This window comes from Euprymna scolopes, chromosome 46, assembly GCF_053919585.1.
Source record: "Euprymna scolopes isolate OS-2025 chromosome 46, ASM5391958v1, whole genome shotgun sequence".
Lineage (NCBI taxonomy): Eukaryota > Metazoa > Mollusca > Cephalopoda > Sepiida > Sepiolidae > Euprymna > Euprymna scolopes.
Window position 1 is genome coordinate 69,984,800 of NC_136527.1, and position 14,812 is coordinate 69,999,611.

At 24.8% G+C, this 14,812-nt stretch overlaps 1 long non-coding RNA gene across 1 annotated transcript in view; it reads left to right on the top strand.

Annotated features, from left to right (window-relative positions):
* The first annotated feature begins 3,209 nt into the window (after window positions 1-3,209).
* LOC145270842 (uncharacterized) overlaps window positions 3,210-14,812 on the top strand; it is a 55,312-nt gene continuing 43,709 nt past the window's right edge. Inside the window, exon 1 of the long non-coding RNA XR_013865593.1 lies at window positions 3,210-3,482. This is a non-coding gene — a long non-coding RNA (uncharacterized LOC145270842). The remainder of the gene's footprint in view (window positions 3,483-14,812) is intronic.

Consider the following 14,812-nt stretch of genomic DNA (forward strand, 5'->3'; position numbering starts at 1 on the left):
AGAGTCGGCCGCCATTTTGAATTTTCCAATATATCCGTAAACACTGTATGCTTTTTGAGCTGAATAAACATGTTAAATTGAATGAAAACACGAAAATTATATCCAGTTTGGTAGCAAAGTAATTTATCTTGCCTTTGATAACATTTATTTGTTATATATTTGTTTTTGACAACTTTTTCGAATCTATGTGTACAGTAATACAAACCCGAAAATTGATTAATAAATTTATTTAGTTATTACTTTTTCTCTTAATGATTGATTTTAGAATTTTGAAGTAAAAATTTTTAAAAATTAAAAATTAGTTAACGAGAGATTGTTAGCACATGGCATCCCTCGCGCCAAAAAAAAATTTCGTTTTTAATTTATTAGTTAATTTTTGCAAAATTTGACAGGACGACAATAAATGTTGATAATTGATAAAATTACAATTTTAAATAACGCATGAGTGCATTTGGTATGAGAGAAAACAAAAACATAACAACAAAAAAACTATCATAATTAAAAAGGCCGTTGATATTCGCAGCCGGCTGCGGCTATTCTAAAATGCTATTCGCAGCCGGTCGCATCAGCTGACCGGAAGTGACGTCAGACAAATCTTAAGTAAATTCTTGGCTAGAATTGTAAAAATAATTTGTTTTCTTTTGTAATAGAATTTAACAATTTCTTTCATTTTGAGCTGCTTTTTTCTCCCGTTTATTTTTGTTTTCTACAATTAATAAACCAGTTTACAAGTAAAAAATAAGTTGTTTTAATTTTTAATTACCAACACAGTGGCGAATTTAATTTTTCTCTCTCCCATTTTTTATTTTGAGCGGAGAATTTAACATGTCTTTTCATTTTAATTATTTGTTTTAGTTTTTCATTACTAACACAGCGGAGAATTTGGGGTACTCATGCAGAGAACGGCATGGGCGTGGCTTATCACTTGCTCAGTTGCGAAATATTTTTGTTTTTAGTAAATAATTTGTGTTTTTTGGCAAAGTTTATTTTTAATAAAATTAGCGTATTTACTGATATTTTTGAACCGCGATATTACCATTCTTTCATAACACCGATCACTTTAGTCCTGCCTTCTTACACAGGTTTTCGGGTCGCTGACAACGAATCTGATAATCAACCCCACAGCAAATTTACCGTTTATATGGTATTAACCCCTGGAGACTGGCTCTACCTGTCGCCATTTTACAGGCTTCGTTGCCCGCCCGCTAGGTGTATCAGAATTTTAGGCGGAATTTTTGACACTCCCAACAAAAAACTGCGAATAAAATATATAAAACTCGTAATTTCTGTTTTTAAAGTGAGTTGTTTATTTTCCTTATGAAATATACTTCCAAAATAAACTATTACAGTCGTTTAAAACATAATAGAAGTATTATTTTTTATTTTTTAAAAACAATGTTTACAAAATGTCTAAGCGCGTTTCTCCGATGTTACAAGTAGCCATTTTTTTACGTATACAAATACATTGATTTTTACGAGTTCACTTTTTTTAACTTTTTTAAATTTAAAAATCGATCTAAATTTTTCTATTCGTTCAATTTTTACGTAATTTTCAGGTTCAATGTGAAATTTTATGCTCTTTTCAATAAAGTGAATATAAATTTCTGGTAAGGTTTTTTTTTAATAATTTTGAGATCAATACCGTCGACTCGACAACTTCCGGTTTTGCCGCCGGCCGGCTGCGAATAGCATTTTAGAATAGCCGCAGCCGGCTGCGAATAGTCACTTCGATTAAAAAACCAAAACAAAAAGCAACGAAAAATCGAATCGCTGGCTATTTTTAAATTTTTTGGTTTTGTTTTTAATTATTGTTTTTATGACTCCAAAAAACATCGTTAAAATAAGAACAAAAAAAATTTGTAATTAACTTTGTATAAACATAATAAACGCTTTAAAATAAATTAAACCACTAAGAACTTAGCCAGTTAGGTAGAAAACGGACACTTAGAAAATCGATTTTATTTAAAAAAAAAAAAAAAAAAAAAAAACATTAAACAAGTAAAAATATTTTAAAAAAATATTAGGGAGGGCTATAGTCTATTTTAAAAAATAATATCTCCTTCAAGAATGATCATATAATGTGTTTTCAATCGATATTTATTCAATAAGGGACCAGTTTTCCTATCTAGCGAAAGGGGACCAGTTTTCCGGAGACGAGTTTTCCCGAGACGAGTTTTCCTGAGACGAGTTTTCCGGGCACCCATTGTTTGATAAATACTGAAAATTTCATTAAAATTTGTTTAATTTCCTGATTTTGGGGGAATTTTTAAGCATCGGTACAACATAAAAAATTACGTACCGTGCTGTCTGTAGTGTAGTTTTACTGGAGGTAGTTTGTTCTATTTACCAAAAATTGGTAACTCATTGTCTTCATATACAACAAAACAAGAACGATGGAATTCTATGCAAAATTGGGGTTTGTATTACTGTACACATAGATTCGAAAAAGTTGTCAAAAAACAAATATATAACAAATAAATGTTATCAAAGGCAAGATAAGTTACTTTCTACCAAACTGGATATAATTTTCGTGTTTTTATTCAATTAAACATGTTTATTCAGCTCAAAAAGCATACAGTGTTTACCGATGTATTGGAAAATTTAAAATGGCGGCCGACTCTCTCTTTAACACGGTAAGTTTGGAAAAAGGTGTTATAAATAATAAACTAGACAAAATACTATTAAAAAACCACCAAATATATGTCAAGTTATATCACGGAAACATATATTGAGCAAATTTCTAACAGTATTTTGTCTAGTTTATTATTTATTACACCTTTTTCCGAATTTACCGTGTTAAAGAGAGAGTCAGCCGCCATCTTAAATTTTCCAATACATCGGTAAACACTGTATGCTTTTCGAGCTGAATAAACATGTTTAATTGAATAAAAACACGAAAAATATATCCAGTTTGGTAGAAAAGTAACTTACCTTGCCTTTGATAACATTTATTTGTTATATATTTGTTTTTTGACAACTTTTTCGAATGTGTACAATAATACAAACCCCAAAAGTGAATTAAATAAATATTATAAGAAATGCTCAACGTGAATGTATTTATACCACAAGGGAAGCGGAGGTCACATTTAATATTTAAAGCATTATAAAAATCATAATTTAAGATTTTCATTTTTATATAATTATTAATAAGTTTTTTTTTTTTAATTTTTAAGGTCGAATCATGACTTTCGTAAAGTAAAGTTCGCGGACAAATACGTTATTCTATCATCTTTTGTTTTCATTAAACTATAAAAATATTTTGATAAATAAAATGATTATAATTTCACACGTAATATTTACCAAACAGATCGAACCTGTTTAGAAATGGTTAATTTAAATTAACTCCGGTTTTAATTTTCTGCGAGCTAGGTGTTCCGGACGCCATCTTAAATTGTAATCTCACTCGTCAAATTCGTCTCCTTTTAATTAACACTTTTTATAATCGTTTCTTTGTTGAAAGCAATTTGTCAAAACGAAAAAAAGTAAGTATTACTTGAATTTAATTGCTCTTTTTGGAGTTCTTTTTATTCCTTGTGTGTGTGTGTGTGTGCGTATTTTGTTATGTTGCCACCATTATGTTTCTCTTTGTTTTGAAACAGAAATGAGTCAACATTCTAAGTTTACATATTAAACGAAGAATGATAATTTTATAGAATTCTCTCAAATCGAGTAATGTTTTAAAAATGTTAATGATTCTTTTATAATTGTACAATAGAAAAATCCGAGCATGAAAAGTAAGCTTGAACATGGAAAAGAGGACAAGATATACTAGTAAAAAATGAAATAAATTTAGGGTTTGTATTACTGTACACATAGATTCGAAAAAGTTGTCAAAAAACAAATATATAACAAATAAATGTTATCAAAGGCAAGATAAGTTACTTTTCTACCAAACTGGATATATTTTTCGTGTTTTTATTCAATTTAACATGTTTATTCAGCTCGAAAAGCATACAATGGTTACCGAAGTATTGGAATATTCAAGATGGCGTCTGATTGTCTCTTTAACACGGTAAGTTTGGGAAAAGGTAGGTACGTGAAAGAAAAATTCAAAGTTAACATATCTTAAAATGGAACAGCTCAGCAGAAAGAGTATGCAGAGACCATTCTAATGATACTTGAACCACCTCTGTAGGACAAATAATAAGAAAGTTACAACAATTCTAAAGCTGAAATTTGAGGCTAATTTTTGACAATAGAATCAATGGATTTCCTTAACAAAGTTGTGACCGATATCAAGATTTTTCACAGTTATTTTGTCATAACTTTCTTATTTCTTGTCCGATTTCAAAAAGACAAATATCACTGGAGAGCTTATTGAATGGAGAACAAGAAAAATATATTTTGAAAGTTTATTAATGAATTATTTACAAGATTAAGAGGTGAAGGGGGATGCTGGGGCGGAAGAGGTAGTCAATTACTTAAGGCAATATTATCCCCGCATATGAAGTCTGCTGCTAATGCTGATTTTTTATGTCAAAATAAACTGCAGAAACACCAATAAATATAATTTTTTTTTTTTTTACATTTCTCATGAACTTTTAGCATATAAATTAAAATTTCGGGTTTGTATTACTACTGTACACATAGATTCGAAAAAGTTGTCAAAAAACAAATATATAACAAATAAATGTTATCAAAGGCAAGATAAGTTACTTTTCTACCTAACTGGATATATTTTTCGTGTTTTTATTCAGCTCGAATACAGTGTTTATCGATGTATTGGAAAATTCAAAATGGCGCCCGACACTCTCTTTAACACGGTAAGTTCAAGAAAAGATGTTATAAATAATAAACTAGACAACATACTGTTAGAAATTCGCTCATTATATGTTACCGTGACATAAGTTGGCATATATTCGGTGTTTTTTTAATAGTATTTTGTCTAGTTTATTATTTATAACACCTTTTCCCAAACTTACCGTGTTTAAGAGAGAGTGGCCGCCATTTTGAATTTTCCAATACAACGGTAAGCACTGCATGTTTTTCGAGCTGAATAAACATGTTACATTGAATAAAAACAAAAAAATGTATCCAGTTTGGTAGAAAAGTAACTTATCTTGCCTTTGATAATATTTATTTGTTATATATTTGTTTTTGACAACTTTTTCGAATGTGTACAGCAATACAAACCCAAAATTTCTTTTAAATTATTAAAACTTTTAGAATTTAAAGTTTGCAAAATGTGCATAATAAAAAAATATATTCATGAAAGTTTTATTTTTAAATTTTAAAAATAACTCTTGTATTTTTTTTAATTGTAAATTTGTTTATTAGTTTATTATAGAAAAAAAAGCAAAGTAACAAAATGGAAGAAAAAAAAAAGCAGCTCGATAAAATGATAAAATATTTTGCCGGGGAGAAATGTTTTGGTTTAAAGAAAGTAAAATAATTTAAATCCTAAAAGTTCATTATGCTGAAATAAATTTTAATAATTTAAAAGAATTTTTATAGCCAGCCGTAGTTTAGCGTCATTGCCGTTGTTGGAAAATATTTGTAAACAAAGTGCGTAGGTTAACGATATGGCGTTAGTGAAATTTTGAAAATTTTCGTAACGGCTTCACATTTTAGGTAAACTCAAAACCAATGAAGGTAAAGTCATATAGGCTTCATATTTCGCACAAATAATGTTTAATATCTATATTAACGAATATATATAGTTTCAAAACTATTACAACTTACCTTCAGGTCTAATAATGATGATTTAAATGACACAAAACTTCACTTGAAAATTTTTTACACTTCTACTGAACGTATGAAAATAATTCAAATACCAGCATGTAGCGAAACATGTGTGCTACCTCATCAGTATCCCTGCGGTGTAGTTAACCCCCCGGATATAGGTGGTAGGGGCCAATTTATGACACATACCTCAGTGCACAGAATTACGGCTTACTCAAGTTATCAATGCCACTTAACCCTCGCAAAAGCCTTGGCATTTTCACATACCTAGAAAAGGTGTTATAAATAAAAAACCGGATAAAATACTGTTAAAAACTCGCTCAATATATGTTACCGTGACATAGGTTGACATATATTCGGCGGGTTTTTAATAGTATTTTGTATAGTTTTTATTTATAACACCTTATCATAAACTTACCGTGTTAAAGAGAGAATCAGACGCCATCTTGAATTTTCGAATACATTGGTAAACACTGTATGTTTTTCGAGCTGAATAAACATGTTACATTGAATAAAAACACGAAAAATATATCCAGTTTGGTAGAAAAGTAACTTATCTTGTCTTTGATAACATTTATTTGTTATATATTTGTTTTTTGACAACTTTTTCGAATCTATGTGTACAGTAATACAAACCCTAAATTTAAAAACTTAAAATATTGTAGTATTAAGAATGAATTATATAATGTTAAATTGAATTTTTTTTTAAATTCTATTTTAATCCATTTTTCCAGGCTTCCAGTAAATTCATTTGTTCTTTGTTTAATTCAGTCTTTTTTTTTACCCGCATAAACATAACATCCACATATGTAATAACAATGTACGGCACTCGTCTGCTTTCAATGCCCCCAATTATCTCCCTTTCATTCATTTATGCTCTCTGTTTCACTTGTTACTTTTCTTTTTACATGAAAGGTGAATTGGTAGCAACAATAGTCGCTGACGTGATGTGGTTGTTATTGAAACCAGTTATAGAAAACGTCACCTCCTTACGTTTTTTCTTTGTTTTACGAGTTTGAACACCAGAAAATTCGTGGGTGTGTGGGTGTGTGCTTTATAAGCGATTTGGATGTTGAAAATGTTGCAAATACGCTGTTTGATTATGTAATCCAACATCATCTCTTTACAGTCCAAAATAAATGATAGAAAAGAAAAAAAACGGTTTTGAGCCTATATGATTCAGTTAAGATGCCACACTACTTCCTAACAAAGCATACGCCCCCCCCGACCTGAAGAGCTATTTATTCACTTTTTAAAAATCTTTATCCATACTAAGCAAGGTATATGTCCACTTGGATGTTGGAGGCTATTATTTAAGATTATTTCTACATGTGAACTATACATTATTTAAGATTATTTCTACATGTGAACTATACATTATTTAAGATTATTTCTACATGTGAACTATACATATTTAAGATTATTTCTACATGTGAACTATACATTATATAAGATTATTTCTACATGTGAACTATATATTATTTAAGATTATTTCTACATGTGAACTATACATTATTTAAGATTATTTCTACATGTGAACTATATATTATTTAAGATTATTTCTACATGTGAACTATACATTATTTAAGATTATTTCTACATGTGAACTATACATTATTTAAGATTATTTCTACATGTGAACTATATATTATTAAAGATTATTTCTACATGTGAACTATACATTATTTAAGATTATTTCTACATGTGAACTATACATTATTTAAGATTATTTCTACATGTGAACTATACATTATTTAAGATTATTTCTACATGTGAACTATACATTATATAAGATTATTTCTACATGTGAACTATACATTATTTAAGATTATTTCTACATGTGAACTATACATTATTTAAGATTATTTCTACATGTGAACTATACATTATTTAAGATTATTTCTACATGTGAACTATACATTATTTAAGATTATTTCTACATGTGAACTATACATTATTTAATATTATTTCTACATGTGAACTATACATTATTTAAGATTATTTCTACATGTGAACTATACATTATTTAAGATTATTTCTACATGTGAACTATATATTATTTAAGATTATTTCTACATGTGAACTATACATTATTTAAGATTATTTCTACATGTGAACTATACATTATTTAAGATTATTTCTACATGTGAACTATACATAATTTAAGATTATTTCTACATGTGAACTATACATAATTTAAGATTATTTCTACATGTGAACTATACATTATTTAAGATTATTTCTACATGTAAACTATATATTATTTAAGATTATTTCTACATGTGAACTATACATTATTTAAGATTATTTCTACATGTGAACTATACATTATTTAAGATTATTTCTACATGTGAACTATACATTATTTAAGATTATTTCTACATGTGAACTATACATTATTTAAGATTATTTCTACATGTGAACTATACATTATTTAAGATTATTTCTACATGTGAACTATACATTATTTAAGATTATTTCTACATGTGAACTATACATTATTTAAGATTATTTCTACATGTGAACTATACATTATTTAAGATTATTTCTACATGTGAACTATATATTATTTAAGATTATTTCTACATGTGAACTATACATTATTTAAGATTATTTCTACATGTGAACTATACATTATTTAAGATTATTTCTACATGTGAACTATACATTATTTAAGATTATTTCTACATGTGAACTATATATTATTTAAGATTATTTCTACATGTGAACTATACATTATTTAAGATTATTTCTACATGTGAACCATACATTATTTAAGATTATTTCTACATGTGAACTATACATTATTTAAGATTATTTCTACATGTGAACTATATATTATTTAAGATTATTTCTACATGTGAACTATACATTATTTAAGATTATTTCTACATGTGAACTATACATTATTTAAGATTATTTCTACATGTGAACTATACATTATTTAAGATTATTTCTACATGTGAACTATATATTATTTAAGATTATTTCTACATGTGAACTATACATTATTAAAGATTATTTCTACATGTGAACTATACATTATTTAAGATTATTTCTACATGTGAACTATACATTATTTAAGATTATTTCTACATGTGAACTATACATTATTTAAGATTATTTCTACATGTGAACTATACATTATTTAAGATTATTTCTACATGTGAACTATACATTATTTAAGATTATTTCTACATGTGAACTATACATTATTTAAGATTATTTCTACATGTGAACCATACATTATTTAAGATTATTTCTACATGTGAACCATACATTATTTAAGATTATTTCTACATGTGAACTATACATTATTTAAGATTATTTCTACATGTGAACTAAACATTATTTAAGATTATTTCTACATGTGAACTATACATTATATAAGATTATTTCTACATGTGAACTATACATTATTTAAGATTATTTCTACATGTGAACTATACATTATTTAAGATTATTTCTACATGTGAACTATACATTATTTAAGATTATTTCTACATGTGAATTATACATTATTTAAGATTATTTCAACATGTGAACTATACATTATTTAAGATTATTTCAACATGTGAACTATACATTATTTAAGATTATTTCTACATGTGAACTATACATTATTTAAGATTATTTCTACATGTGAACTATACATTATTTAAGATTATTTCTACATGTGAACCATACATTATTTAAGATTATTTCTACATGTGAACTATACATTATTTAAGATTATTTCTACATGGGAACTATACATTATTTAAGATTATTTCTACATGGGAACTATACATTATTTAAGATTATTTCTACATGTGAACCATACATTATTTAATATTATTTCTACATGTGAACTATACATTATTTAAGATTATTTCTACATGTGAACTATATATTATTTAAGATTATTTCTACATGTGAACTATACATTATTTAAGATTATTTCTACATGTGAACTATACATTATATAAGATTATTTCTACATGTGAACTATACATTATTTAAGATTATTTCTACATGTGAACTATACATTATTTAAGATTATTTCTACATGTGAACTATACATTATTTAAGATTATTTCTACATGTGAACTATACATTATTTAAGATTATTTCTACATGTGAACTATACATTATTTAAGATTATTTCTACATGTGAACTATACATTATTTAAGATTATTTCTACATGTGAACTATACATTATTTAAGATTATTTCTACATGTGAACTATACATTATTTAAGATTATTTCTACATGTGAACTATATATTATTTAAGATTATTTCTACATGTGAACTATACATTATTTAAGATTATTTCTACATGTGAACTATACATTATTTAAGATTATTTCTACATGTGAACTATATATTATTTAAGATTATTTCTACATGTGAACTATACATTATTTAAGATTATTTCTACATGTGAACTATACATTATTTAAGATTATTTCTACATGTGAACTATACATTATTTAAGATTATTTCTACATGTGAACTATATATTATTTAAGATTATTTCTACATGTGAACTATACATTATTTAAGATTATTTCTACATGTGAACCATACATTATTTAAGATTATTTCTACATGTGAACTATACATTATTTAAGATTATTTCTACATGTGAACTATATATTATTTAAGATTATTTCTACATGTGAACTATACATTATTTAAGATTATTTCTACATGTGAACTATACATTATATAAGATTATTTCTACATGTGAACTATACATTATTTAAGATTATTTCTACATGTGAACTATACATTATTTAAGATTATTTCTACATGTGAATTATACATTATTTAAGATTATTTCAACATGTGAACTATACATTATTTAAGATTATTTCAACATGTGAACTATACATTATTTAAGATTATTTCTACATGTGAACTATACATTATTTAAGATTATTTCTACATGTGAACTATACATTATTTAAGATTATTTCTACATGTGAACCATACATTATTTAAGATTATTTCTACATGTGAACTATACATTATTTAAGATTATTTCTACATGGGAACTATACATTATTTAAGATTATTTCTACATGGGAACTATACATTATTTAAGATTATTTCTACATGTGAACCATACATTATTTAATATTATTTCTACATGTGAACTATACATTATTTAAGATTATTTATACATGTGAACTATACATTATTTAAGATTATTTCTACATGTGAACTATACATTATTTAAGATTATTTCTACATGTGAACCATACATTATTTAAGATTATTTCTACATGTGAACTATACATTATTTAAGATTATTTCTACATGTGAACTATACATTATTTAAGATTATTTCTACATGTGAACTATACATTATTTAAGATTATTCCTACATGTGAACTATACATTATTTAAGATTATTTCTATATGTGAACTATACATTATTTAAGATTATTTCTACATGTGAACTATACATTATTTAAGATTATTTCTACATGTGAACTATACATTATTTAAGATTATTTCTACATGTGAACTATACATTATTTAAGATTATTTCTACATGTGAACTATACATTATTTAAGATTATTTCTACATGTGAACTATACATTATTTAAGATTATTTCTACATGTGAACTATACATTATTTAAGATTATTTCTACATGTGAACTATACATTATTTAAGATTATTTCAACATGTGAACTATACATTATTTAAGATTATTTCTACATGTGAACTATACATTATTTAAGATTATTTCTACATGTGAACTATACATTATTTAATATTATTTCTACATGTGAACTATACATTATTTAAGATTATTTCTACATGTGAACTATACATTATTTAAGATTATTTCTACATGTGAACTATACATTATTTAAGATTATTTCTACATGTGAACTATACATTATTTAATATTATTTCTACATGTGAACCATACATTATTTAATATTATTTCTACATGTGAACTATACATTATTTAAGATTATTTCTACATGTGAACTATACATTATTTAATATTATTTCTACATGTGAACTATACATTATTTAAGATTATTTCTACATGTGAACTATACATTATTTAAGATTATTTCTACATGTGAACTATACATTATTTAAGATTATTTCTACATGTGAACTATACATTATATAAGATTATTTCTACATGTGAACTATACATTATTTAAGATTATTTCTACATGTGAACTATACATTATTTAAGATTATTTCTACATGTGAACTATACATTATTTAAGATTATTTCTACATGTGAACCATACATTATTTAAGATTTTTTCTACATGTGAACCATACATTATTTAATATTATTTCTACATGTGAACTATACATTATTTAAGATTATTTCTACATGTGAACTATACATTATTTAAGATTATTTCTACATGTGAACTATACATTATTTAAGATTATTTCTACATGTGAACTATACATTATTTAAGATTATTTCTACATGTGAACTATACATTATTTAAGATTATTTCTACATGTGAACTATACATTATATAAGATTATTTCTACATGTGAACTATACATTATTTAAGATTATTTCTACATGTGAACTATACATTATTTAAGATTATTTCTACATGTGAACTATACATTATTTAAGATTATTTCTACATGTGAACTATACATTATTTAAGATTATTTCTACATGTTAACCATACATTATTTAATATTATTTCTACATGTGAACTATACATTATTTAAGATTATTTCTACATGTGAACTATACATTATTTAATATTATTTCTACATGTGAACTATACATTATTTAAGATTATTTCTACATGTGAACTATACATTATTTAAGATTATTTCTACATGTGAACCATACATTATTTAAGATTATTTCTACATGTGAACTATACATTATTTAAGATTATTTCTACATGTCAACTATACATTATTTAAGATTATTTCTACATGTGAACTATACATTATTTATGATTATTTCTACATGTAAACTATACATTATTTAAGATTATTTCTACATGTGAACCATACATTATTTAAGATTATTTCTACATGTGAACTATACATTATTTAAGATTATTTCTACATGTGAACTATACATTATTTAAGATTATTTCTACATGTGAACTATACATTATTTAAGATTATTTCTACATGTGAACTATACATTATATAAGATTATTTCTACATGTGAACTATACATTATTTAATATTATTTCTACATGTGAACTATACATTATTTAAGATTATTTCTACATGTGAACTATACATTATTTAAGATTATTTCTACATGTGAACTATACATTATATAAGATTATTTCTACATGTGAACTATACATTATTTAAGATTATTTCTACATGTGAACTATACATTATTTAAGATTATTTCTACATGTCAACTATACATTATTTAAGATTATTTCTACATGTGAACTATACATTATTTATGATTATTTCTACATGTAAACTATACATTATTTAAGATTATTTCTACATGTGAACCATACATTATTTAAGATTATTTCTACATGTGAACTATACATTATTTAAGATTATTTCTACATGTGAACTATACATTATTTAAGATTATTTCTACATGTGAACTATACATTATTTAAGATTATTTCTACATGTGAACTATACATTATTTAAGATTATTTCAACATGTGAACTATACATTATTTAAGATTATTTCTACATGTGAACTATACATTATTTAAGATTATTTCTACATGTGAACTATACATTATTTAATATTATTTCTACATGTGAACTATACATTATTTAAGATTATTTCTACATGTGAACTATACATTATTTAAGATTATTTCTACATGTGAACTATACATTATTTAAGATTATTTCTACATGTGAACTATACATTATTTAATATTATTTCTACATGTGAACCATACATTATTTAATATTATTTCTACATGTGAACTATACATTATTTAAGATTATTTCTACATGTCAACTATACATTATTTAAGATTATTTCTACATGTGAACTATACATTATTTAAGATTATTTCTACATGTGAACTATACATTATTTAAGATTATTTCTACATGTGAACTATACATTATATAAGATTATTTCTACATGTGAACTATACATTATTTAATATTATTTCTACATGTGAACCATACATTATTTAAGATTATTTCTACATGTGAACTATACATTATTTAAGATTATTTCTACATGTCAACTATACATTATTTAAGATTATTTCTACATGTGAACTATACATTATTTAAGATTATTTCTACATGTGAACTATACATTATTTAAGATTATTTCTACATGTGAACTATACATTATATAAGATTATTTCTACATGTGAACTATACATTATTTAATATTATTTCTACATGTGAACTATACATTATTTAAGATTATTTCTACATGTGAACTATACATTATTTAAGATTATTTCTACATGTGAACTATACATTATATAAGATTATTTCTACATGTGAACTATACATTATTTAAGATTATTTCTACATGTGAACTATACATTATTTAAGATTATTTCTACATGTCAACTATACATTATTTAAGATTATTTCTACATGTGAACTATACATTATTTATGATTATTTCTACATGTGAACTATACATTATTTAAGATTATTTCTACATGTGAACCATACATTATTTAAGATTATTTCTACATGTGAACTATACATTATTTAAGATTATTTCTACATGTGAACTATACATTATTTAAGATTATTTCTACATGTGAACTATACATTATTTAAGATTATTTCTACATGTGAACTATACATTATATAAGATTATTTCTACATGTGAACTATACATTATTTAAGATTATTTCTACATGTGAACTATACATTATTTAAGATTATTTCTACATGTGAACTATACATTATTTAAGATTATTTCTACATGTGAACTATACATTATATAAGATTATTTCTACATGTGAACTATACATTATTTAAGATTATTTCTACATGTGAACTATACATTATTTAAGATTATTTCTACATGTGAACTATACATTATTTAAGATTATTTCTACATGTGAACTATACATTATTTAAGATTATTTCTACATGTGAACTATACATTATTTAATATTATTTCTACATGTGAACTATACATT